At 36.4% G+C, this 27,754-nt stretch overlaps 1 protein-coding gene across 2 annotated transcripts in view; it reads left to right on the top strand.

The window, feature by feature from the left end:
* Positions 1 to 27,754, top strand: part of POU6F2 (POU class 6 homeobox 2) — a 307,632-nt gene that overhangs the window by 32,475 nt on the left and 247,403 nt on the right. The window contains exon 1 of one of the 2 annotated variants that reach the window (XM_058034331.1): positions 24,984 to 24,995. The exons of the other annotated variant lie outside the window; for it this stretch is intronic. The gene's annotated coding sequence lies outside the window, so the exon portion shown is untranslated. Of the gene's footprint in view, positions 1 to 24,983; positions 24,996 to 27,754 lie in introns of those variants that run through there. 2 annotated transcript variants of the gene reach the window in all.

Genomic DNA, 27,754 nt, shown 5'->3' with positions numbered 1-27,754 from the left:
GAAATCTACTGAAATTAATAGGAATTTATTTTGTGCTTTATAGCGCTGTGGCCTGCTTTGCAAAAATACATTGGTATCTACAGTTCCAAGGGATTTTTAAAGCTGTTTTGCCAGAGGACCTGCCTCCTATGCTATTTCTTAAATTTTGACATTTCTGATATTTCTAAACCAGATCATCTGTGTAAGCAACTGAGAGGAGGGTGCAGTGCATCCACTTAAAAGCGATATATGGTTCTGAAAGCATATATAGGCTTCATTATTATGACATTTTCTTGGTATGTTTACTGGTTTACTATGTTAATGGTTAGTTAACCAACCCTGAGGATGACCACAGAAGACAGATGATATAAACAAGTGACAGCAGCATTAGCATTTCCATCAGTTTCTGGCAGCATGGAATTGCCCAGAACCTGATGGAAACCTAAGTCTCCTTCCCAGACTCTTCACCTTAAAACTGTTCTTCACATTTACAGAAATTACTGTAGTGTTTCAGGGTGATAGTAACACTGCAGTGGAAACTTTGGTAATTTTAATTTTTTCTTTATTATGAATAAAAGAATTGAAGGTTTACTAGGTCATCCCAAGCAGACTTTGTCCTCCAGATTTCAAGACGTCCACTTGCAAAATGTATAATGAAAGAACCTGGAAGTAACATTTCTCTATTCTTACTCTGCTTCACTGTGCTCACAGATGAAATGAGTTTTCTCCAAGACAGGTCCTCTCTTTTCCTCTGTTCTTCCTTCTGTGCCCTCCTAAACACATTTTAGCTGCGTGAGGCTTATTTTCCTTATCGCCCTTTTTTGTTCCCCCATGCAGCGTTTTTAGTTTCCTCTTCTATTAGATAAGGCACAGGAAACTTGAAGCCCAACAAAACAAGCTAGATTTTCTTTACTAGTCTTTAGGTAGGTAAAAGTGGTTCTTTCTACTGTCTATTCTTCCCTTGCTACTGTCCAATGGGGAAGAAAAATATTCAAAATTCACAAAATCGGAGGGGCTGAGGCTGGAAGGGGCTGCTGGAGGTCATCTAGCCCATATCTCCTGCTCAAGGATTACCACCTATACTTGGTTGCCTAGGACCATGTCTAGATGACTACTGAATATCTCCAAGGAAAGAGGTTGCAGAGCTTTTTTGGGCAATCTATGCCACTGTTTGGTAATTGAAAAAATATTTCCTGATGTTCAAACAAAACCTCCTGTATTTCACGGCAGGGTCCTTGCCCAGTCACTCGATCCTACTGAAAAGAGCCTGGTTCTGCCTTCTTTGCTGGAAGGACACATTGCTTTCTCACATTCAACTTGGTGTACATCAGAACTCCCAGTCCTTTTCTGCCAATTTACTTTCCAGATGACTGTCCACCAGCAAATTGTCATTCACAGGATTGTTTCTTCTCAGGTGCAAGACTTTGCACTTCTCCTTGTTGAACTTCATCAAGCCCATGAACTTCAATCAGCCCATCTCTCCATCCTTTCAAGATAACTGTTTTTCCTACAGGGCAGATAAAACAGGTTAGAATAGGTTCATTTTCAAAACTATTTTTATTATATTTTTTTAATTTTCTCAGAAAAAGCTTAACTCAGTGATGAGCTGTGTTTCTTTGTGAAATCAGGTGAAATTTTTTGTAGTAAGAGGAGAAGTTAGTTTCAGCCTTTTCTACAGGGTCACTCCATAATTTAATTTGAAAATTCATCCTGTCTAGTTGTATGAGGGTAATGTGCCTTTGAATAGAAATGCAAATTTTAGCTTGCGACATAGAAAAGCTCCTTTTAGAAATTTTCTAAGAGTATGTTATAGAATTATGTCCTGGAATTTTGCACTTCCTGCACATTTTGCAGATATGTGCGCATATAACATTCATATAAGGGTTCAGAAAGTATAATTCAATTAATGAATCTCTTTAACATAATTTGTTTGGGACAATGAGTCAAAAATGCTACTTCAAAATGTAGTTGGAAGAAGCTTTTCTGTATTCTAAAAAGCACATCTTAAAGCATTAATCTCACATAGGGTGAGATTGATTTTATTCTGTTGCATCACTGGTGTAATTTGGTCTGGGCATTTGATCATATGAAACAAGCCTGACTCACAGATGCAATGTTTCCATGGGCCTCTTCTTGATGAAACCCTATCTGGATTTCCTGGATGGGGTGTCCCCTCTTTGAAAACACTGAGAATTTTATGGTTTAGTAGATGCAGGATTTGGCCCTTTGTGCAAACTACAAACATTTGTCTTTGAAGATGTGTATGTCCTTTGGTGTCTAGGCACTTCAGCCAATATCTCTAAACAGAGGTGCAAACTATTTAACATCTGTTTTTCTTAGTGCAGATCAGAAATAGATAGGTAGTCTCAAATGGGTGAGTATAGATACACGTGATTTGTCTTGGTTGTAATCATGCAAGCATGCAGAGAAATTGTGGGCAGCGTCCACCAACAAACCTACCAAAAATTTATTAATCCCTTTCCTGGCCCAAATAGCTCTTGTCCAGCAACAACAAATCCAGTTTGAGTAGGCAGGCAGTGAACTTTATGTGTTGCTCCCTTTTGAGGAAACTGTTATCAAATTTCAGATATAGCATTTAATCCTAAATTCAATGTTCTCCTAATCTGTGACATTAGAAACATTCAGAAATAAAAAGTGGGTTTGGTTGGGTTTTTTTCAGTTTGGTTGATTGGTTTTTGGTTTTATTTTTCCTAAGCAAATGATATTATCTGCAGTCCAGGAAGATCATGTCTCTGAACAAAACACAAGAAAGCAACCTTTATGTAAATAACAGAGGAAGCCAAACACCTAGAGGTGCTGGATGTGCAGGCTAGAGAAGGGTCTGAATAAATGCTTACATAGTAAACCAGACAATTTGTGCTACTCTGGCTTAGTTGATTGTTGCATACAAGTATGAACTATGACATCAGGAGGGGCTATCCTCAGAAATTGCAAGATACATAATGGTATAAAAGAGAATGGGATTTATTCAGTATCACGTAAAACCTGGTGGGGCAGATCATGAGCTCTGACCTTAGCAAGACGTGTTCTTCTTTTATGAATGGGGCAAAAGCATGTTTCTTTCAAGTAGTATTAGGCCCTTGGCATTTTTTGTTTCTTACTCATGATGCTGGAGGGATATTGAATATCCCATTCTTTTGTTTGAATTAAGATAGCCTTTTCCAAAATCTATGGTAAAAGAAGACAACTGCACATTTCTCTGAGATACCCAAAATTGTTTGGGGATTCTGTGCTAGAAGAGAGCACATATGGTATTGTTTGTGTATATTATTGTATCTATATGGGTCAGGTTCTCCTTTGATGGATACTGGTCACGGGCTGCCACTGACAAGCTATGTTTTTCTGACTTTCTAGTGTTTCTGTGAGTTCCCAGTAAGAGGGAAGGACTAATCTGACTAATCTCTTTTCACCTAGGTCAAATGTTCAGACTAGTGCAGATAAGGCACCCAGCTTTAAAATGTTGATGCTGCCTCGCTGTGATACCCCAGTGTGTGCACACATGTACATGCACACATATGGCCCTTATTTATTTTCTTTGAAATCCAGTGAGGAGGTCTTGTGATTATGGGTTCATCATCTGAACTTGCCAAGTACTTTGAGACACTCCTCCAAAACTGTCCAAAATACACAGGTTTGAGGAGAAGGTGCAGCAAACTCCTGGTGATACTTTACTATGGTGTCCAAGGGTAAAAATGAGATTTGCCAGTCCAAGAGTACTTAATTTTATCCTTCCATCCCTCATGGCAATGATATAAGGTGACTTTATTGGGAATTGATCATACCACATTTGTCAGTCTCCTTTATGTCTTTTTGTCACTACAAGTCTGCTTACTTCAGTCTCATTAGTTCTGGTGGACTCAATAGAGAGATAATGAGAGGGAAAAGTCACAACTTTTAACTGTTCTTCCATGTTTCATGTTCTCCCATGAAACAGTGCCATTGCTGAGCCTGTTTAAGTGTGCTCTGATCAGCTTCTGCTCGGTGAGAACCTCAGGACCTAGGACCTGCTCTCAAGTACTCTAGTTTATGTTGCCCTCTTTATAAAAACAAAACAACCCCAAAAAAACCAAAAAAACAAGCTCAAACGATTTAGGAAATTGTGTGCAGGTTCCTAGAGTGGTGGAAGTATACAATGCATTGATTCTTCTGGCTATAAAATTGATGGCTTCTGCCCTCATTCCATGATCTGAAAAAGGCCAGAGAAGCTTTTTCAGGTGCCTTGATTTTCAGGATGTAATTAGCTTTGTTAGTTCTGCATCTTAAAACATTCAGAACTACAAATAGGCTTGAAACGCCCTGTCCTTTGTGGGTGCTCTGTCAAGCATGAGGCAGTTTGAGTGATGAACTTAAAATTTTTCCTGCCTGTGCATTCCTATCATATTTAGTTTCTCATGTTATTCTGTTTTTTTAGACTTGATCTTCTGTGTTTGTACCAAAGCCTACTTGTAAGAGAGAGCCTGATCTCCAGACCATTTTTCTGGGCAGCATAGGCTGCGTACTCTCCTTTCAGATTTCACAGCATTAGGGAGAGGGACAAAGCTCTTTTTTCCTCTCCTCAGCAGGCATCCCCTCAAAGATTACCACCCAGAATACTTGTGTGCTGGGAGCACCAGGAATAGAAATGCAACCCAGCATGTTAAGTTTCATGCTGGCACTGGCATTTAGAATTGGAATGGACATTTAAGTGCCCACACTGTGCATATTACCACTGCTGCAAAAACAACACTACAGACACTTCTGGCAGGATCCTCTTACTCTCTGCAGCAGGAAAAAGAGATTGTGTAAAAAGGACAAATAAATTCCTCTGCTTGCGTGCATAGCCCACTTCTGACTTGGCAATATATTTTGACTGCTCTCTGTAAACTGTATTATCATGCTGTCTTCAGGTGAATGCTGCTTTGCTTCTATGTAAAAATCACATATTTAGGTGCAACATGACTCTAGGATTTGATAGTGCAAATGCCAGATGGCATGTGCTACTGCAGTAACTGGATGGACACCTTTCAGGTCTGTGAAGCACCTAGTAGAGTTTCAGTTGCTATATACATTATAATTAACTCTCAGTGCCTGAAAATATATCTATATATGTTGCATGTATACATTTGCACATGTACAAAAAATCATGTACTACATATTATTGTGTATGCGTAGACGTATACATACAGAGTACAGAATATTTGTGGAGGTACAGAGAGATATAGTAACAAACTGTATGTGTGCATGGTTGTAATGACATTTCCTTGTATCACATCTATCAGGTTACAAGCAGCTAATAATTTTCTTCTTCTACTCACAGCCGAGCATAATGGCATACACTCATAAATCAACATCAACATGGAACATTGCTTAGCAAATATAAATGTATGTGCATTGCAGAATGATCAGAGATTGCGAAAATATATCAGAAGTCAAAAGTAGCTGCTGGAGAAATGCTATGTCTTTAGTTTATTGAGATTGTTTGGAGGATCCTAATGTACTGTCACTGAAAGAATAATTTTTCCTTTACAATCTACTTAGCAAAGATTTATTGATCCTTTTCCCCTTCATAGAGAATTACTGATCCATTTTAGAAAATCAGATTTTCACACCTTTCACGAGAATGTGCAGAGCGCAGTTCTCTAGGGATTGCCAAGGAAGTTGACTTTGACATGAAATCCCTAGGCACCAGCACACAACTGCCTATAGTCTCATCACTGATTTGTTGCACAGGGTGGTAAAATACTTTTATACATTTATAGAGAAATGATTGCACTGCAAGGACTTATTTTTCCATGCTAGTGGATGTATTCAAGGTCCTGTTATTTGTGTAAACAGCATTTTTCAGGGGGGTTGGTTCTTCTCATCTCTGATGTTATGAACAGTAAGGTAAGATAAAAGTTGTTGAAATTCATGTTGCAAAGCAGTACGGTACTGTAGAATTTTTCAGTGTGTGTAAATAACTTTCTTCAAGATGTCTACTCTCTGTCCTCATTATTGTAGTATCCCAGGTAGCTAAGCATTAAGCATGTTATATTGAAGTATGCATCATAATGAAGGTGATTTATTATAATTAAAACAGCATGGAGAGCAGCTTTTATTAGACATATTGTTTCACAGGAGAGCTTAATAAAGAGCATTATTATTAGTTATAGATCTGTGTGAAGGATGTTGTTTACCGAGAGTTATGTGAGTATTAGTCAAAGTCTGAAGTTGCTCATTTGAGCTGTCCACTGGATGTGGAAAAAAACCCAAAAACATTCAGCACAGCAAAGAGAAGAATTTTAAGATTGGAGGGGGAGAGAGAGAGACAGAGACAGAGACAGAGAAAAGGAAATGCCGAGTGCATGAAGTGTTCTCTGCAGGAGCAGTTCTAGAATACTTTATTACATATCTATGGAGACAATGGCATGGACTGTAAGTAGCTCCTGTCTCTCAATATAATAATGCACATAAAGTCGGGGTCAGATTGGGTTCGCTCTGGGCTTTGATGCTGTAGAAGGTCACCAAGGGGATCGATGGACAAAAATGAGACCCGAGTTTCATGCAATCAATGAGATTTTTCTATTTAAAGTGGACACTGTGTGTGAGTCTCGGAGCTTCAAATGTGCTTTTGCTCAGCTTGAGCAGATTGAGAGAAAGATGTACTGTAAATGTGTTGTTTGTTTTTATAACTGCTGGCACAAATAATGCATATCTAAACAGTTTAGTCTGACGAACTCTATTATGAAGTTGCATGAGCTGTGAATAAATGGACAAATTAGCAGCTACTTTGAATGTTAATTACGCTGAGTTTTTATTCTGTTTCTGTCGAGTTGTAATTGCCTGGCATTTAGATAATGCTTAAAATATGATTAGAGAACTGCTTAATCATTTGGTTCGAAATCATGTGGGATTTATCTGTTCTATAAAAAAAATACTTTCTACTAGTAATTTCCTAGTCCTCTATACTCATTATAGTAAATTCCTTAATTTCTTTAGAAATTGTTCACATTTCCACAGATTAAAACAAATTCTTACCTGCCTTTGGTGTAGAAGCTTCATTCTTCTGAGTAGTAAATAGATAATTGATACAGGATACTTTGATAATTTTATCCTTAAAGTTTCCAGGCAGGTGAAAGATCATGCATTATTTTGCCTTTATTGTAAACAGTTATGTCTGTAGGAAGAGGGAAGCAATCAGGAAGAATGTGATCAGTGAGTCTGACATAGCTGTAACATCAGTGACAGTAATAACTGACTGATGTGAACGAGGTTTATCTCTGAAATAGTTAAGGAATTCAAGCAAATTTTTGGCCAATTTCTAATCACCAATGTATATGATTTTAACTACTTTGAAGTTGATGGAGTTGTTCCAAATTTACACTGCTCTAACACATCCATGTCCTGACACTGTTTTCAATTTCAAAGCAAGTCAGCTATCGGACTGCGCTTTGTAAATGAGAAAGCCACTTGAATCTGGGATTTAAACAATCTGATTTTATGGTTTTAAAAGCTAAAATAGCTAAATACTCTTCTGCCCCACTCCCACAGCTGTTCTCTTTTAGTAGATTTCAGAGAAATCTAATAATAAATAGCCTGTGTTTTCTGAGATTCTATTTCACAAATTGAAGTGTTCAGAAATTAAAGACTGTTTATCTCACATTGCTGCATAAGTAAATGCCCTCCAGGGTCTATGAGGGACGAAAGGGGGAAGCAGCAAACCCAACCCACTGTATGTTTCAATCTATTATTAAAAATGTCCTTTTAATGGCAGTTAATAAATTGAGTGTAGTCCATCAACACAATCCCCAAACAATCTCAAACCACAGAAAGAAACCAAGACTTTGACAGACTTTTTCACATAAATATGTTAAATACAGTGTAATTACAGTTTTGTGAGAAGATCATTAGAAATGGTAGTTTTTTTACAGTTCAGGTCTAAATTTGTTTGCTGGATTCTGAAAAATGCTGCAAAGAAGAGTATGTGTACAGAAGATAACTTAAGCTTCTGCCCTGATTTGATTTCTAGTAGAAGGGTCATTTACAATTCAAGCAGAATTTATGTTTACCTGAATTTTTTTTTTGTATTTTCATGTATGCCTTGAGTAAGGAAACTTCAGCATCTATTATTCTTGTTAAAATGAAAAGATAAGCATCCTCCACCTCAGCTTCTTCTCTTAATGGTCCTTAGTGTTGCATTCTAGGATGTGTTAAACATTTTCTAGTTAAGTCTCTTTGATGAAATATAGAAGTTAATTAATTAGTTGAATTTTAAAAAGAAAATATTGACAATAAAAGCCCATTGCAGTAAGCACATTGCACTGGAAAACAGGTCTCTAGCAGTTAATGGAAAGAGTAAGCAATTGCAGGTAGCTTATATGAAACTCAAACGATAGCACAACCTGTGATAAATTGGAAAGTCATATGGAAAAGGGGTAGAAAGAAAGTACCACAACATCTGTGAAATTTTTCTGTGGACACACTTGAGTAAAGTATTTCTCTCTTTGCTTTGGCTGCAAACATTGGAAGGTGAAAAACCATGGCACATAAAAATTCAATTGTTAATTTGTAGAACAACTACCTTTTTTAGCCACTGTTGAGGTGTGTACCTTTTTTGGACAAGAGGTCTGGCATGATTCTCACTGATGAGTCACAGAGAGTTAAATTATGTGTTTTGCAGTAGACCCAATGACTGCTGCCCTTTAGAGAACTTTCTTTGAGTTAAGCCTATGCAGCCTCTTTTGACCTCCTCAGAGACATCAGCTGATTTTTACAGCCACCCCCAGCAGGGTTAAGTTCTCAAGTGTTCACTCATGAAAATGTTTTTGAGGTTTATAGTAAAATTCCTGCTTGCAAAAGAAGGAGCAGGGGCAACTGGATTTCTATGCAAAGATTTTTGCAGAATTAGGTGGTGAATTAAGGCATGCTTCCCTGATAAGACCTTACATATGAGGCTAATAAAAAGATGGTTTTTCAATTCTCTGCTTTAAATGTACTGTATATTTCATTTTACTTTATCTTTCTGAGTGAGGAAGGTTGGAAGATGAACTGCACATAGAACAGCAGGAGCATATGGACCACAAGGAAAGGAAATACTAATGATCCAAAACTGAGGAAACAGATTAATTCAAATGAAAAATTTTGCACACTGGGAAAATATTGAATGTAATTTATAAGGACTTCACCGTAATATTCACATTTAATATATTTTCTTTTTTATACTAACTAATGAATGGTCCCAAAAAGCAATTTTTTTTGCTTTTCTCTCCTACCCATTTTAAAATACTGGAATGCAGACATGTAAATTTAAGCTTCCCATGGATATTTTTAACTTCTTCAACCTGCTTATTCAACATATCATTCTAGTTCTCGCTGATCTTAGAAGCATTACAAGGACCATATTTTCACACAGATAAACCATTCATGGCAATTTCTCCAATATATTTGACACAAACATTCTTTTTTTTGATATTGGAGATACAAGCTTTCTATTTTTGACCTATTTTTTTCTCCTGACCGACATATTTATTGAGGTTATTGCAAGGAAAATCCCACTTTCCATTAATATTTCACTTCTCTGTTTCTTTCTCTTGCAGAATTTGAGGTTGATAGAGCAGTAAGAGGGTCTTGGTCAATGTCAGCCTATGGATGTGCATGCACCAATAAAAACAAAACTCAAAATTTTATTTAGAATTGCGATTTGAATAAATACACATGTGCAGTAGTTAATGTGTATATATGTATCACTTTGATGCTGTCTTCATGATTCTACTGATTTAGATCAACATGTAGCATTTATTGATCTGTTCTGAAGGTATATCTAGTTTCAGAGAAGATTTTGATTGATTGTCCTCATCCAGAGTGAATTCTTTCTCCATCTCTCTAGAGTCTTCAGTGGCATTGTCTGTGGATAACAAGCAGACAAAAGATTTCTTTTTGAGGAAAAGATGTAATTGTACACATGTATTATCATCTTTGTATTCCAAATAATTATTCAATGCCCTTTGTTTTTATCATCTGACCAACTTGATACACTTCTGCTAAGAGTCTATAAACTATTAGTAGTAGTATAGATATCTCTGTATGTCAATCCTCCATTCTACAGAATGAGATGATTGAAACTAATGCACTGCATGGAGTAGGAATGTCTTCTGTAACTTGTGTTGTTTGTTCCATCAGTAAAATATTCATCCCCTATTACCTTTTAAATTAAATGTTTCAGTTTTAAGAATTCCATTCATGGAAATCTATATTAAGCATTTAGTAAAATTATTGAAAACTTTGTATTTATTGATTTTTTATGTACAATTTTTAATATAAGCTATATATCCACCCCTTAATCACGACTGCCACATGCAAACATCAAATATATTGTACAGGTCAGGTTTAGGACCACAGCTCACTTTCCTATGCTGTCTAATTTCTACCTCCTCCTATGGTCTAAATGATCTCTGCCATTTTGTCTCTAAGTTCCTTCTACTTGCTGAATGAGATGTAAGGGATGTAGTCTTACATCTTTTGTCTTCCCTTTATAAACTGAAATATTCACCACAGAAGGCCAAAAAGGAAAGCTATGAAAGCCAATCTTATTTCCTGAAATTCTCCATTAAATAGATCTCTTGGTTAGATTCAGTAAGATGCCCATGTCTCTCAGGTTACCATCCAAAAAAAAAATCTCAGAGTGTCTTGAACACTTTAATAAAAGCCATTTCCTCACTTCTTCCCATGCTATTAATTGGTTTGGGGCTTTTGTAGACCAACAATAATTCTCCCCCACAAAGCTGCTATGGAGTTAATTCCCTTTTCTGAAAATCTAAATTAAAAAACATGCTTGGAAGTTATTCTGCCAAAAATGCGTGCTTGGAACAGGGGATAAACCTCAGGACCTTGCAGAATTCAAGTGCCACATCACTTGTATGGCTCACTGAGAAGTGGAGTCTGCAATGTTGACTGAAGGGAGGTCTTTGCTTCATGCCAGTTCAAGAGAACTGCCCTGGATGGCAGCACGGTCACTGTGAACAGGTCAGAGTTCCTCCAGGTTTCTCCTGGAAAGTACACATCTGGCAAATTTGTTTAATCTTCACTCACACTGTTGGTGTTTTCCTTTACCTCCAGCTTTCAAAATTTGACATAAGAAGTCTCTAGGCTGAAGTCTATTGTTTTTAAGGTTTTCAGTCCTTTCTTCCAAGACAGTGATCCATTATAGTTGTTCAGCACTTTGAGAATCTTCTCCTTTTAAATTGGGTTTTATTACAGTACCTGATCTGAATGCTCTCCAGAAGTTGTTGAGAATGTAGAGTAGGAGCTCCTCTTAGACTAGCTATATTTAGTTATAATGTTATTGCTCACAGTTTATTTCTTTTGGTAGACTTAAGCTCTAGCATGTTAAATATTTTCACATTATATAAGGATATTCAGTGTTGGTAATAAATATTCTTGAGCTACAAGGAAACTGAAGGCATATTAGTAATGAGTTTTTACCCCTGCCGTTTTGAGTTGCAAACAGGAATTGCGTGGCAAATTTTTCTAAAGTTTAGTGTAAGTGTTCCTCTTTGGTATTTAGAATCTGGTATTTAGTATGTGGTTTGTTTGGTTTTTTCCTTACAAATAAATGGTGCAAGACAAACCAATGGGATTTGAAGCAGTACAGGAAGATAAAAATGTGACTTTGCTGTGAAATAATGATTTTTGTGCTCCAAGTTGAAGTTCTTTTCTAGGTAAATATCTATACACATTATTGTCCTTTGTTAAAAGTGTCGTACTAGTGTGAAGCTGTGCAGAGCACGCATACTACACAAAGTCAGATTTTACCATTGTATCCATGACTCCAACTGGGATACTAAAAGGGACGCAGCTGTGCATTGCCATCAACAATGTTACAAAGTGCGTTCCACTTTCTAGTCTGCCTTTTCAATCTCATTGCCTTAAATGAAGTTTAAATGAAGTGCTGAATTACACTTGAAGAATCCTAGTGAAGGCAAAAGGTTTAGAATAGGTGTTACTGAGGTCATAACTTGCTAATGATGTTAATATCATATACAAAGCAGGAGAGAACCCCCTTTGATAGTGAGATCCTGTGTTAAGTCTGTAGAGACATTTAGAGGGAAACCCAGCAAATATTTAACTTATTTTTGGAGAGGAAAATAAACACAAACCAATGTGTTCTTTAACTTTTACCTTCATTGTCAGTGCAGTGTTTTACAATTTTTCACTAGATTATAGTGCAAAAAGTATTTATCTGACTCAGAGAAAGTTTGAGGTGAAAGACTTTTGGTGATATAGATTAGAAGACACCACAACTGTGCACAAATGTGCATTCCTGTGTTACATGTTTCTCTGTCCAGTAGATCTTTAAATGTCACAAACAGAAGTGCTTCTTGTACTTATCTTGATTTCATTATGTATGATTAGTCCAGGGATACATGCTTGAAGGACCAGTTTATACCTTTCAGATATAGATGACTACAGTATCTTAAAGCCATAATTTAGCCACAGTATAAATATGGCTTTGTGTTCATTACAGCACTTCAGTTGCTCTGTCACATGTAAATTTGACAGATATCTGGTTGGGCTTCCCTTAGTGCTTTTCAGTATGTCATCTTTTCTTAAAAGACTGCTAGGGATGTATACAGACACTAGTTCATGTAGGAGAAAGAAACTATATAGATGGAGTGACACAAGTCACATGGAGTGATCACTAAACATTGGGGTTGGAAGCCCAGCAGAGGTGTTTACTTGTGTTGTCACTTGTCCATGTGATAACTCTTCTTTGTTTGTGGTCTTCCAGATCCCCTTGATATTAAAGGAAATGTGTGTCTTTCCAATGCTTTACCTTACTTGTGATAGTAGTTGTGAGAGAGAGGTGGAACCTAATGCATTTTCATTTAACAATTTCTCTTCATAAGTGCACATTCACTTTTTGTTTTCTCTTCTTGTTTGTAATAACATAATAAAAAATAGTGGAAGTCTGCAGCTAGAACTTTTCTTCAGAAAACCAGCCAGTTGAACAGTTTGTTCAACTGTTTTTATGGTTAGTCTGTCCTCTTTGTATTATTCAGTTGCTCTGCTGGAATCAGGTTGGGAAATGATGTAGAGTTGGGAACAGTTTGAAGCTTTGTACATCTGGCTGTGTGAGACTTCTAAAATTATAAATGCTTTAAACTACTAGATAGGGCAGATTTTGATATGATGAAGTCCAGGGAATTGCTGCTTAAGCATGCAATTCATGTTAATGCACCCCAATTCCTGGTGAGTTGCTGATTAATCTGAGTGGGTTATAGCATAGTGTCTCAGTAACTTTTCTGTAACTGATACATGGAACAGAATTCAATGTTCCTTCACACTGAATATATGACCTTAGAAAACCGAAAAGGAGTCCATGTGTGATTTTTTGTTTAGTGTTTTGTTTTGTATTGTTTTATTTTATTTTATTGTGGCTTCAGATTTTTCCTTCCTTTATTAACTTCTGTTCCATACAACACTTGGACTTGAAATAGAATGAGATTGGTATTCAATGCTTAATACTCACAGTCGTCTAAAACTGGGATTTCTCCCCTTTCCCCTTGCCCCCCAGAGTATTCCCTTTGAGTTCAAAGCTCACGAATTTCTAGGCTTCCCACATGAAGAGGCAGTTTTGAGCCCAACAGTGTTACTTACGTGAAGACTAGGGTTTGTCTTTTCTGCTGTACTTTGGTGAGTTACGTAGGTAATATTTGTGCACAAATCTTGGTGCTACAAAACCGATCTCATTTCCTAGCTAAGTATCAAGTCGGAGACCATTTAATGTTTTTGCTATTTTGACTGCACAAGTCAATCAATTTTGTGTAGAAGTGTTTTGATTCCATGTAGGAGTTGCTGGTTATCTTTTACTAGTAATCCTCTATGTAGGCCTGTGGGTGTACTACTTTACATTCTTCTGGAAACAAGCAAATACTTTGTGATAGTCACTTAAGTGGCCTTATTGTGCTCCCTAGGACGATGCCCTACTTGTGAGCGCAAAATTGGTGGCACATGCTTATTGGGGAAAAAAAGCTTTTTCCAAAACCATTGCTACTGCTATTGCAGTAATGGGATATCAAACAGGCAAAATTGTATGTGTTGTCAATGTCTGCAATATAATTTCATTGACTTACAATGTTTAAAGTGAAGGCATGATGGTAAGCTTATATAAGGTGTCACATTGAAGTAATCACCTACCAACTTGGTTTTATGGCAAAAGAGAACATTTTAATATCCACATGAATTCTGAGGACACTCTAGCTTGCATGAAAACACAGAGATCAAAGTATATGATTAATCATTCTGATACTATAGTGCTGGGAAATACTTAACCAAAAAAGTAAATTAATGAAGTAAATGTGGGTAAAAGTAAATATGAAAGCTTATTTTAATCTGTGAATAAGAATTTGGTCTAAAACCAAAAGAAAAAAGGGCAAAAAAGGGGGATGGTTTAATTATTCTTACCCCACGTGGCCACTTATATTTATTTGGTGCTTGCCTAAATGTCTTCGCTTAGGCTTTTATTTTGCCAAGATTTCTCTTCAGCAATCTTCAGAGTAGTGTTTTAGGTTGGAATCAGATGATAACAAGGATACATGACCTGGGACTGTCAGGCCTGTGGGTTGAGCAGAGCTACCTGTCTGCGTGAAAAGGGAGCTCAAGCAATGTCACAGCTGTGCGGGTCCTCCACGCATTTTCCTAAATTGTAGATCTAAATCATAGCACTGGGGCTGGCTGGCTGGAGGCAAATTGCTTTGTAGCAGCACATATGATGCTGTGTTTGGATTTGTGACTAAAACAATACTGATGACACCCCAGTGTTTTGGCTATCACAGAACAGTGCTTGCACAGTGTCTGTGCTAGAGACAGGCAAGAAGCTGGGAAAGGACAGTCTCTCTGTAAAACCTCCCTGGAGAAAGATAATTTACAAGAGTTTGTAGTGATAGGAGAAGGGGAAATGACTTCAAACTGAAAGAGAATAGGCTTAGATCAGATAGTAGGAAAAAATTCTATACCATGGGAGCGGTGAGGCATTCAGAGCATGTTGCACAGAGAAGTTGTGGATACCCCATGTCTGGAAATGTTTAGGGCCAGGTTAGCTGGAGCTCTGAGCATTCTGATCTAGATGATCTTAGTGTCTCTTCAAACCCAAATTGTTCAATTCTATGATACTGTTGGGATATCTGACCCCAACTGACCAAAGGGATATTCCATACATATGATGTAGTGTTCAGCGTTAAAAGCAGGGAGAAAGAAGGAGGAATTGGGGTTATTTGTTGTCTCTGGTGTTTATCTTTTCAGGCAGCTGTTATGCACAGTGAGGCTTCACTGCCCTGGCTTGTCAATGGGAAGTAATGCTAAAACTTCCTTATTTTGGTTTGCTTGCATATGCATCTTCTCTTTCCCTTATCAAACTGTCTTTATATTGATCCACAAGCAATATCTCCCTCTGTTTATTTTCTACTCATCCTGTGGGAGAGGGGAGTGAGTGAGTAGCTGTATGGGTGCTTGGCTGCTAGATGTAACAGCCCACCAAAACAGTGCAAATCTTCAAGAGGGAACAGCTGCTGTAACCACAAGCAGAAATAAATGTGCTGGAAGAACATTTCAATAGGTTTAAAAAATAAGAACCACTTACTGTGACTTTAAGGGTATTGATAACTGCTGGGAAAGGGAATATTCCTGAGGAAAGTGCAGTGGTAGGAAGAAAAGAAAAAGTAATGTAACAGGGTAGGGTCTGATCACAGGAGTAGGTTAACAAACACAAGAACCCCTTTCTTATTTTCTTGCCTTCCTTCTCTGCAATGAAGATCTGCTTTCCTAATTTTTCTTGAGCTCCTTAGGCTGGGAGAATGGAGAGCATGCAATGCAGCAGTCTGAGTACCAAGAGAGCAAGGAGATCTTTTACTCGTAGAAGACCCTTTGAAGTTGTACCAGTGTTGAGTTTGACAGGTACAATCAAGAGCTGCAGCAGCTCTGTGAAATGTATCAGAAGTGCCATCAGGTTAAGAAATGAGAGATGGATTTTCCTTGATGTAAGGAATAAATTGGTTAAGTTTGCATTGCTAGATTATTTGTTCAACACATGAGAAAATGGATATCTGTAGGTATTGAAAGCAGGCAAATCACTAAAGGAGTAGGTTAACAAAAGGAATAAATTGATGCAATTATTAATGGTCCACTTAAATATACTGAAAATTGTCCTAGCAGTAAATATAATTAAAAGTTTGTGAGTGTAGTTTGAAGAAAGTTTCCCTGAAACTCTAAGTTAGGTATTATTAAACCTTAGAAAAGCATATAGCAAGAAAGAATTCAGTAAAGACTCTGTGGGCATAGGGTAGATTATTTATGAAAATTTTTACAGAAAGGCTTTAAAGTCCAAATAGACATCCTTGCCCTGCTCTCTCCTTTTTCAAATTTGTTGAAAAAATCTATAGGGATTAGGTGACTTCCCTGTCAATGCTTCAGTGGCAAAACTGAGCCTCCAAGAGGCCATCCCTCCTATTGTAAGCATCCCATGGCAAACTTCCTCTCCCACAAAGGAAAGACTATGTTTTGTTATAAGAGACTAACAGAAAGGTCAAAGGTGGTTTGAAGAGAGAATGATCTTGCAGCTGTGCTAGTATACTCAGGCTTGCTGCAGGAATCCCAAGGGGCTCTTTGGTTTTGCATATTGCAAACTATAAATACATGTAGTCTCTAGGTTCAGAAAACTAATGATAAATATGGACATAGGAATTAACTTTTCCTATAAGTACAAAGCAAGGATACTTTCTCCAAATATAAATTTCAAACACACAGTGTCAATTTCCATTTGGACTGACACATGAAAATAGTTCATAATGAACAAAAATTGTGAGATTGTGATCAAAACTCATATTCTGCATTTTATTGCTCTATTTTTGTATTTTAATCACTCTGATGTTATTAATGGCTTATTAATATTAATTTTTGGGATGCTAATGTTACCAACGCAGTTATAGTAATGATCTGCATATTTGTACATGGGTTATGCGTATAAACAAAAGGGAAAAAAAGTGCAAATTATGCCATTTATGTTTTTAAATAATAATTTAAGGAAACTTTTATTTTCAAAAATTATATTTATTAGTTGTTTTTAAAAAAACATGAAGTTTGTAATAGGTTAAAAAGTAGGTTAAAAAGTAATTTGAGACAAATAGCATTATGAGATTATGTTGTCCTATTTTTTTTAAATAACTAAACTGCATTTAGGGATACATATTGATATCTTGTTATGGATTTCAATGATGAGAAAATTGGTGCCCTTAAATGGATCTCAGTGATTTTTCAGTAGGAGAATTATGTGCTTGTCCCTGTTGAAGCAGGTGGCAGCAATTCAAAAGACTTAATTGGGAAGGAATTTGGCCTGTTAAAAACTTTTTAATATATGTAATATTTACATGCATATGTGTGTTGATACATTAGACATATATGTCATAAACAATAATGGGATCTTTGGAAATATTTTTCTCCCGTTAAAACAGAAGGAAATCAACAGCACTTGTGACTGTTCTCTGAGCAGAGCAGTGATGGTTACTCTTTTAGGGCAAAACTGAGCAGTCCAGTGATGTTGGCCAGTTTGCAAAACTCAGGTGTTAGCAGCAATGTGCTGCTATAGTTGCATGTTTTGATTTACTCTCTGATCTGATTTTTTCTTCCTTAAAATATTGTTTGTTTCAAAGGAGTTTCCTCCCGAAACAATAGGGAGCCAATGGCAAATTATTGTATGGCAAATTGTTTTTTTGTTAAAAGAGCAACAAACCCTCCAAAAATTCCCCCAGCCAGACAGTATCTAATAAAGAACAGGATTGTTCATGTAAGAAAATATCAGCAGATCTGGGAAATGCTTCATTCATTGTTTATTGATAATCCGGTTACCGTAGTTGCAGCTAAAATGATTGGTAAATATTCTGCTGTTTTCCTGTTGTAAAGCATTAAACAGAAAATCTGCTTTGTGTTGGAGAGATCCTCCCATGTGTCCAACACATGATATTGTTGCTGTGTGTGGTGTGTGACACATCCTTTCTACCTTAGGTGACACTCCCTACCTTGGGGGGTGTATAAGTATGCCTGCAACTTCCAGCACATTAAGACCAGTGATAAAAAGGTGAAGCACCCTTTGTTCTTTAAGTCCTTATGCAAATTACATTAGAAATATGAAGCTGTGTGATAGTTGAAGGCATGTTAAATCAGTAATACATTTAATTAGAAATTAATATGTTGTGGTCTAAAATATGGAAAGAAATATATGGTACCCAGGTGTTGATGAAGACCTGGTATGAACAAAAGCAACCCTGAAGATCTTTTTAATGATTAAAAAAACAATTGCACTCATTCATCAATGAGAAAGGCTTGGGAAATATAGAAAGCATTGCATTATTGATCTTCAGTATTTGTGGCATCATTAAGTATGTTTAGCAGCTGTAGCAGCAGGTTTTGTTGTCATATTATTCCAACATAGAAGAATGATAGGAAAACTATTTGGGATTCTTCCTCCTAACCTGGAAGCTGCAGTGCCTTTTTTAGTATCTGGAAACGAGAAAATAACATTTTAGTCTGTGAGCCTCAGATCAGGAGAGGCTTTCCATTTCTTCAAAAGATGGGCATCATTGCTTTTCTATTCTATGCTTGGAGTAGATAAAAGAAAATCTGCAGCTCCACCTCTAGAAAGTATGATATGAGTAGAAATGCCAGAAAAGAAATAATTTCCCATACTTGTCACTGAAATTCAAATGTGCTGTATTATGAAATACTCCATGAAGAGCAGACTAACTTATTAACACATAATACATATAATTGAGGTTGAGCTATGCTAAGTTTGGATTCAGATTTGGGAAGATGTTGGTCTTGTTTAGCAAGTAGAAGTTAAAACAGACTTTCTTCAAGATAAAAAGGAACAATTTTGGATTGAAGAATTTTCAGCAATTTTTGATTGTGATATTCTGGTGAAATCACGATTTGCTTCATATGATTTGTTTCAGTGTTTTAAACTGTATTTGTAAAGGATTTTAAAAGATTTGCAAAAAATAGATACTGAACATACAAACTGGTCTAAGTTATTACCATGTATTGTATTATAAATTATAACCATTTAAAAAGTAGCATTCAATTAAAAACCCATATGAAACTGGAGCTAAAGTTATATTACTTTAAAAATCTTCAGGAAAAAGTTCTCACTACAAAATGTTGCTTCATTGCGCTATAAGGGATTTGTACCCATTTCAACAAAATTTCTTTTGAAGGTGTTACATTGTGGGTGTTTGATAGAATTTCTGGTGAGAGCTAAGGAAGAGATCCATACTGAAATATGAATCTTGATTTGTGTCTTCCTAGACCAAATGCAAGTAATTGAATTAACCACTGAGCTGGGTTACTGTTTAACCTGTGCTTTGATCGTCAAAAATTCAAGTTAATGGTTTCTTTGTTTTACATCATGAAAATCCTGACATGTTATGTAAAATTAAATTTTTGTTTAACTAAGAGGAGAGCCTCTTTTAATCACTCTGAGTCTCTTCTATGCAGCCTGGACAAGTTTCTCTCTCATACCCGATCAACATCCAAAACCTATTGTAAGTTTGGTTTTGGTGTGATTCTGGATGTGCTGATTTTTAAAAGAAAGCAATTTTAGCTGTATTTTGGCTTTGATTTTTTTCATCCAAAGTAATTTCTAGCACATGTATGGCTGACAAAGCCTGAAAAATGAAAATATAGACAAACTGCATATAATACCAGACCTAAATTTCTGGTTAGGCCAATTTCTGGTTAGGCCAATTTCTGATTAGGTTATTTGACTAGTTTTAGTAGAAATCCTATTAAGAAATTTTACACCTTGGAAAGACTAACTCAAGTATGCCATGGAGTATTTTATTGTGTTTCTTAATTTCAAAGAGGTTATGGCCACTTCTTCTAATGGAGAGCAGAAGGATTATGATGATAAGAGCATACTGTAGGTTCTAGAAGGATCTTTTAACACATGTAGCATTATCATCTGGAAAGAGAGGCCTTGTTTTTAAGGGTTATTCAAAATAGAAACTGAGCAAATATTAAACAAGAAAAAATACAAGTTATAAAACTGGCAAGCTTATGAAAGAGCACTTGTAATTTGGTATACAGGTTCATGTCTTCTCATGTGGTCAGTGTGGAGACTAAAACACCACCACATGAAATAATTTTCAGGGTGAACAAGAAGGTTGGGGTTTTTTTATAGCAGGGATCAGTTAGACACCTAATGTATTACACTAGGATAGAACGCTATTTTTTCCATAAGAGTAATGAATGAATACCTTTATTGAATGTTTTGTTTTGTTTTGCCTGGGTTTTTTTTTTTTTTTTTTTTTTTTTTTTTTTTTTTTTTTTTTTTTGTTGTTGTTGTTTTTTTTTTTTTTAATGGAAGGTAACGCTTTCCTCTTCATACTAAATTTTTTCCAAGTCTTCTGGTAAGTTGGCCCCACAGTATAAAAATTTTAGTTATTCTTTCAGGCTTGAAATTTTCTGGATGTTTTCTTATGCTCGACATGGCTCTTTCAGAATAGAATTGACAGAGCATTGGGAATCATCCATTACTCACATGAAGAAAGAGCCAAAGTCTTGCTCCTGATAGGACCATCTTCTAACTAGAGATTTAACTGTTCTCCTACAGCATCTCATTCTTTCAGAAAACCAGATGAAAGAAGAGTAGAAAATTTCGTGGTCTGATGATTTTAAAGGTCCTTTCCAACCTAAATGATTCTATGAAATGAATGGGAAAAATCTATTGAAGGCTTACCCCACCATGTTGTTCCCAGTCAAAATTGCCTGTTTTGCCTTTGCCCTACCCTGATCTCTAGGGCCTGATTGTCTGCTTTCAAAAAATGGGTCAGGTTTTGTGCAACTCCAAGAATCTTTAACTAGAAGAAGGCTGATTTCTCTCACCACTCTCAGGACTTGTTATTTCTACTAGTGACTGTGTGCTATTGTCTATCATGTGTTCTGAGGAGTGTGGTAGCTTCCCAGAACAGTAGCTGCTCTTGTCTCTTGACCTGTGTGTGCATACAAACTTTTCCTACATGTGCACAGATAGACAAGCTCCTTTCCAGTAAGGCAGTATGTAATTCAAATGTGGAATCATTATAATTAGACCAAGGCCAAAATTAAAACTCTCGTTTTCTAATTAATAGAGGAAAGTTTTTAATAGCTTCACACTGGTACAAAATTATAAACAAGAGTTCTTGTAACAAGAAGAGCACTATGATCCTTAAATCAGACTAATAATTGTATCAGAAGCATTAAGGTCCACTTTTAAGACTTTAAAGCAATATTTAGAGTAAAGCTTCTGTGCTGTGTGTACTCTGGCATTAGTGATCCCTAAGTGTCATGTGTGTCAGGAAAAACACAAGGTATGGATTCATTAGTGCACATTTCTTTGCCAGCAGTATCAAGAAATGGCTTTTCTGGACCAGAGGTGCCGATGTCTCCTACAATGAATTATTGTTCCTTACTTTTTCTATGGTGAAATCAACATTCTTTGCCTTTCTTTCCATTTTTGGAGATTGTAGCATGATTGCTGGTGTACATTTAGAGCAATAAACCAAACTGATTGTAAAATAAATGTTAATCTAGCTATTTACTATCACGCGGCTTCTGTGTGCCTATTCCCTGCAGCCTCTAGCTAGCCTGATTAGCAAATTGAAATTCTCTTGTGAACCTTTCATCTTGATCTTAATAGGTGTAAGAAGGTGTGCAATAGTATCATTAGGGAAAATAGTGAAATAGGGGAAAAAAAGTTTAGTGAGGGATTTTTTTGGTATGATTTGAAAACACATTGTAGTACCTCAGTCTCAAGGCACAGCAAATCAAGGGACATTGCCACTTAAAATTTAATCTAAAAAAGAAATAAAAATAATTCTATTTTAAGATTCATGAAGCTACAATTAAAAGCTTTGTAATTTTCTGTAAATCTTGTGTTTTCAGTCAGATATGTGTTATTCTAATTAGCAGGAACCATTTCAATTTCCTAAGAACTTAAAATTAAGTAAATAAATGAAGGAGACAGTCTTAAAATTTCTGCTTAACATGAGAAGAATATCTCTATGAAAGAAAGTACCATGGGCAGTGATAGTTTTTCTGACTTCCCAAATTAAATTTTTACGGTTCAGTTTTATTAATAAAATGTGTATAACTAAGTACTGATTTGTTAATTAGTTATATTATGAACATGTGAAAATGAATATCATTGGAAAAAACAAAATGTCCAAAGCCACACTAGTATTGAGAAAAGGGAGAAAAGAAGAACTTTCTTTTTCTGCTACAGAGAATTTAATGAGGGGAATAAATACAATTCCAGCTGAAAAAAACCCCCAGAGACTGTTTTGGGGGACAATATTCATATTGAGTGAGATTAGCTGATGATATACCAGTTTATTGCTGTAAGAGAAAGGAGAGGCAACACAGAAGATTTTAGTAAGCTGAATATGAACAATATAGGTAAGAAACATACATACATAAATAGAGGCTCAAGATCAAAGCAGTGATGGGAGATCAATGATCATGTATCAGCTTGTTTGTTTTGCTTATAAACATCCATCTAAAGGTGGTGGTAGAGGTGGCTGTGAAGAAAATGAGTTTTTTCCCTGAAACTTTTCCAGGGAAATAAGAGCCAGCAGGTAGAAATGGTCAGAGGCTAGCAGGGGACAAAAGGTTGATTCAAAGTAGTTTGCATAAACCAGTTTGTGGATAGCTTGGGACGGAAATATCAGCACATTAGTGACAGCAGATACAACAATGTTAAAAGAAGAAAGAATCAAAGAAGGTTGTCTGTAAGAGGCCTTTATTTATGGAAAAAAAATTAATACCTCTAGAAGCAATAAGATGAAGGAAGAAAACTTTTTCATCAGAAGACCAATGGAGAAGGTAATCCTAAATTTCACTGGCATTTACCAAAAAAAAAAGAAATCCAATCCTTTTCCAGTAGAGTCTTGTTAATGTATTCCTCACACAAAAACTAAGCTAAGGTACATCTTAAAACAGCTTTATCCAAGTTTGTAATTGTGCTCTATCTTGATTAAAAAATTTTAAAAGCTACAGTTTGAATAATTTTTTAGAGCAGTCATTGGAATAATAAGTAATTACAAAGTGTAAATTTTATGTTTATTAGTAGAATTTTTGTGTTTGCTCTCAAACAAATTGTGTATGTCCCAAACTGAAGTCTGTGCAATATCATGATTGGGGGGTTGGCGTTTGGGCAGGATTTATTTCATGTTTTGAAGAAAAGCAGAAAATTGATTTCTAATACTTCTACGGTAGGGCGGAAAAAGACCTGTGCAAATTAACTTCAAACTAAGGGCAAAATAAAAAGCAAAACAGAGGATCTTATTTTTTCTCTGAACTAGAATTTAGAAAGTAATTACATTCAGGGCAGCAATGTTTACGGTGCAGTAAGTACAAAATTTAGACCACTGGCTAAATCAGTACATGAAGCCTTTATGAAGCTCTATTATCACCCAAGTCCTACATTAAGGAAGAAAGTAATTCATTTTTAGACTTCTGCCTAGGGCATGTTTGACACAAACCCTATACAGTTTCTTTTAAAAGCCGTCTTTGATTATTAAATAGTTTTGCTTAGAAACTGCACCTTTACCCTTAAATAGCAAAGGCAAAGCTTTTAACAAAGTGATAAAATGTTGTCCTATACTTCGTACAGTCCTTTAGATAAGAAAAAAGTAAAGGTTTTAGCTTTTAGAAGAGGGTGTGTTACCAGAACAGTAATTTGCATTTGCAAATTCACAGGATTCTTACTGTTAAATTAAGCCCAACAGCCAGCTTAAACCATCAGGGAGTGGCAGAACTGAAAAGTGGTGTAGCAGACACTGTAACTAAATTACAGCAGGTATAAGCCACCCCTTCAGGGAGACACACAGCAAGGAGGACCACTTGCAGCACAAAGCTGTCAGGGAGATCTCATAGGAAACAGGCAAGTCTGGAAGTACTAGTGCTGGTTGGACAAGAAATAGATGACAAGTTATATGAGTATCTGCAAGAGACGTGTATATAATTTGTCACTACATGTGTGGTGTATATACAGTTATCTTTTGAATAAGAGGATTGTGATTCCTTAGTCCTCTCAAAACTTGAACCCTGAAATTCTGAAGCATTATGTGCCTTTGCCTCTTACTTAAAGCATATAAACCCTTTTGACAAAGTTCATCTTGCTGGTTTTAAGCATTCTTAGACTTTTCAGTTTTGCATATGAAAAGCTGAAACTTTTGTGCGGCTGTCAGCGAACAGAAGAGCCTGTGTTACAGTGCAAAGTGCAATCTGACCTGTAGCACCTTCCAAAAAGCAAATGCTGAGTGTCAAGCCCACAGACATCCAGTGCAGAAGAACAAGTCCTGACAGTATTAGCTACTAAAAGTGCATACACAATTCCTTGCCTCAATTCATCCTCTCCAGTGTCGTGGGTCCTCTCTGGGATGGACTTGTAGGTGAGCAAAAGAAGAGGAGAGGGCTTCTGGGCCTGCAGCTGTCATAGCAACTACTCCAGATTTTTTTTTTTAGGGAGGCCTTAGGAAATATAGGAAAAACCCCTTTGATCACCAAGGAATTTTGTGGACTGGGCGACTTGCTGTGCACTAGAATTACAATTTATTATGTGTTTTGCAAAAACAATAGTCTTTAATCATGCATAATTCACTGCAGAACAGAATGTTTTTAAGCCCAGAAAGCAATTGAAGGCTTGGACATAACCTGAAGTTTAAAAATGTCCAATTTCTAATATGTTTTTCAAGGAAACATACCTCTCCTTAAGTCATCATTTAAATGATTTATTTAGTCTTCTTGTCGACTAGAAATTTGGAGAGCATCTAATCTGTCTGTTTATAGAGAAAGTTGTTGTTCATTTCCCACCTGGCAGAGAGAGCCACGCTGGGGGCTAACTACAGGTCCTTGTGCTGCCCGAGGGAGGGGGCAGCAGTTTATGATAATTCACTTTTTATAGTCCTTGCCTGTGTGTTTGCAAAGCTGTTTTAAATTCACTGCTAAGAGTATGCCCAGCCATGTGAGTGACTATGTTAGTGTTTACTGCTGTGCAGGTCTCAGTGATACCTTGCAGCAATGAGTTCAACAGATTTTCCACCACCCACTGTTTGGAAAAATATAATTTATTATTATTAGATTTATAACTTTTTCCCATTTCAATGGAGACACCTTTTCTCCTCAGATGAGTTAGGGTGAATAGTTTCTGATCTACATTTTCTCTCTGCTGTTTATTTTCTTCTATCCTTTGATCATGCTCATTCTTAGTCACACTTTTCTGTAAGCACTTCCAGTCCTTTCGATCAGTTTATCATTTTTACTACACATTTTTCTGATATATATTTCTTAGATGGGCTAACCAGAAATGAACAAAGTACTCCAGATGAGGCCGATTTATTGATATACATAACAAATAAAATCCTGGCTCTGTTGAAGTTGCTGTGAATTCACTGTCATCGAAGGGCTGAGGTTTCTCCTAGCACTGTCACACTTCCCACATTATTTTTCCTCCCATTTTTCATACATTCAATTTCAGAATCTGGCAACTTAGACTTAATCTAGAATCCTACAGATTCCGTTAAATCCATTAAATTGCTGTTAGTCCTCAGATCAGGAGTTTTTCCCTGTGGACATGATTAGTTTCCTCCTCAAATTTTGATGAAAAAGGTAAAATTTTGTCCTGATTCACGTTTGTTATGGATGTTAGTAACTACTCTTAGTTTTGAGTAGCTGAAACTGAGAGAAACACCACAGACTGAAACAATGCTGTTTGTGTTCACAATGACCTTTAGCTGCAAAACCCGCTAAAATACATTATTTAGTATATGAAAGCAAACAAATTTTTTGCCTCAGTAAATGACTGTCCATAGTGCACTGTGAGTATGAGGCTAAACAACTCTGAGTTTTTTTACAGTGTCTGCAAAAGAAATCTATTGGTTTTTGTTTCCTCTCCAGAAACATCTAAGAAATGTTCAGGTTGTTGCTGCCTAATAAATACAGTAAATGAAATGTTAATAAATTGCCAGCAATTTAGCCTGACAATAACATGGATTGACCAAATTGATTAAATTGATTATGTTTCATGTATTTACAATATGTAGACACAAGCCTAATTTATTTTCTGAAGGGTTCAAGGTAGGTATCACTGGTATAAAAAAAGGCAAAAACAAAACAATGGAGTAATGTTTGTGGTTGCTATCTGCAATAATCTAATGCTGACAGAGAGCAGTATTTTATTTAGTAATTAACAGTGTAAAGGGAAGAGAAGCTGTCATGTTGGTTCTTAAGCTGGGGAATGTGATGAAAGATGATATCTGCGATCTCATCCTTTCCACTTGTTTAGGATTGTCAGAATGAGAAATGTCAGCATTATGAAAGCTCAGCTCTGCTCTTGATATGATAAAACCCTTCAAAAGCCAGTCTTTCTTTCCCTCTCCCCCTCCTTTCTCCCTCTCCTGCTTGCACTTGCTTTTTTTATTTATCCTGTTTTGTTAGATGGCAGAAATATAATTCTTTTCTTTCTTCCTATTATAAGCCTCCATTTTTGTTTTATTATATGTTTCACAACCCCTAATGCCCCACTGAAAATTACCTTGTTAAATGACAGTGTTTCAAAGCCATGAATCCTTTCCACCATTCCCTCAGAGGTTTGAAACAGTCAACAGACTGTAAAGAATAAATAATAAAAAAGTATTGATTATTTTGATGACTGTGAGATTCAATTAAGTATTAATTTTGCCCTCCAGTGGACCTATCAAGGTATTCAAAAGGGAGGATTCGGCTCAACTAAATGCGTGCTGAGTGCTTCAGCCTTAAATAGGGAGAAAATGTGTTTACCTACAGTATTTGAAGAGGAGTGCATTGATGCACAGAGTCCAATATTTAAGTGCTGTGCAAATTGAGCCCTGGTGACAGTGACATTGTTTTCGGCAGTATGAGTATTGACTAAAGAAGAGCATTTGATGACAGCTTAAACTATTTGTATTGATTAACATTTTCATAGATTATCATGTGTCATATCAAATTCACTTTTCAGACATGAATACATTAAAAAACCCACAGGCGAACATCGACCAATGTGAGGACGGGACAGAGGGAACATGCTAGCCAACCTACTTGCTCGCTGGTCACCTGTTCTCTGCATAAGAACCATTTAGGCATGAACTTTGCAATAAATAGCTGCTAGAGAGATCAACAAGGTCACTTGCTCTTTTTCTCTTTCTTAGTATTTTTTACTCTGGTTTCTCTGCTGTCATGATATTATGCTTATTATTTTGCAAACGGAATAACTGAGTGTGCTTGGAAATAATACCTGAACCCCAAATATCCTCAATGAGCAGAAGATAAAACAGATTCTGATCATCAAGAAAAAAAATTAGATGTGTACATATGTGTAATGTTGCATGGGGCATATAATGGTGCAAACACAAGAATAATTGCAAACTGTACGTGTAAGTATCTTCCCTAATTTTATCTTCTAGAAAATGTTTTCTGTGGGTTTTATTTTCAAAAGAAACATCAGTGTTTGTGTCTTTATGGACTTTTGGAGTATAGTATCCCAATGACAGGAAGAGTTAGAAGAAAATTGTATCACTTTTTAAAGTATGTAATGAAATGGCTATTTGATGCTGTGTATTTTCATAGAAACGCTGTAATGCTAGAAACTGTGCATTTGATTTTATTAATGTTATACAGCTGAGGATGCCTCTTTAAATCACTATGGAGCACTCACAGGGGGCTCCTCTTCTGTGGTATCGGAGCATATAGG

Source organism: Melospiza georgiana, chromosome 1 (assembly GCF_028018845.1).
Source record: "Melospiza georgiana isolate bMelGeo1 chromosome 1, bMelGeo1.pri, whole genome shotgun sequence".
In the NCBI taxonomy this organism is placed as follows: Eukaryota; Metazoa; Chordata; class Aves; order Passeriformes; family Passerellidae; genus Melospiza; species Melospiza georgiana.
The sequence above is the reverse complement of the archived record's forward strand: the minus strand, read 5'-3'. Positions and strand labels throughout refer to the sequence as shown.